General features: G+C 40.4%; 1 non-coding gene across 1 annotated transcript; it reads right to left on the bottom strand.

Moving 5' to 3' along the window:
• Positions 1-269: 269 nt before the first annotated feature.
• On the bottom strand, positions 270-341 carry TRNAG-UCC (transfer RNA glycine (anticodon UCC)). Its single transcript has one exon. It is a non-coding gene; the product is annotated as a tRNA-Gly (tRNA).
• Positions 342-659: the final 318 nt, after the last annotated feature.

Raw genomic sequence — 659 nt, 5'->3', positions numbered from 1 at the left:
GAACTCTAATCAGTTCTCAGCTGGTTCTTCGCATATTTAATTGAAAATTTCATCAGTAAATTATTTAGGGAAAACAGTTGTTTTAACAATTTATGTATTACAGACTAGACATGAGTGCAGTCATCGATGCCTCTCTCTCTCTCTCTCTCTCTCTCTCTCTCTCTCTCTCTCTCTCTCTCTCTCTCTCTCTCTCTCTCTCTCTCAGAATATTTTTTAAAAGATATAATGTACTATCATTTAAATACTTTAATCTCGTGAAATAAAATCCTTGCGATGGCCGGGAATCGAACCCGGGTCAACTGCTTGGAAGGCAGCTATGCTAACCACTATACCACCATCGCCTTGTGAAGTTGATGTGAAGAATATCTATTTGTATCAATCCCTCTCAAGAGATATTCAATTCATTCAACTCTTCACTGACAGTGTAGTCAGCTTCCTGGTGTCTACCACTATGAGAGGACACTGTATGGGTGTTGTGCCTTCAGTACTCCTCCCGTGGTGCGCTGTACGTATTACTACAGGGTCTTTGCTGTGGACCTTGTGCATCTAGCTACTACGCCTTATCAGCTTTTGTTTTATGTTTCTAAAGCCAACATCTGTTGGAACCCTTAAGCTTATAGCATCCTGCTTTTCCAACTAGGGTCGTACCTTAATAATAA

Source organism: Palaemon carinicauda, chromosome 45, assembly GCF_036898095.1.
Source record: "Palaemon carinicauda isolate YSFRI2023 chromosome 45, ASM3689809v2, whole genome shotgun sequence".
In the NCBI taxonomy this organism is placed as follows: domain Eukaryota; kingdom Metazoa; phylum Arthropoda; class Malacostraca; order Decapoda; family Palaemonidae; genus Palaemon; species Palaemon carinicauda.
This window is presented reverse-complemented; position numbering and strand designations above follow the sequence as displayed.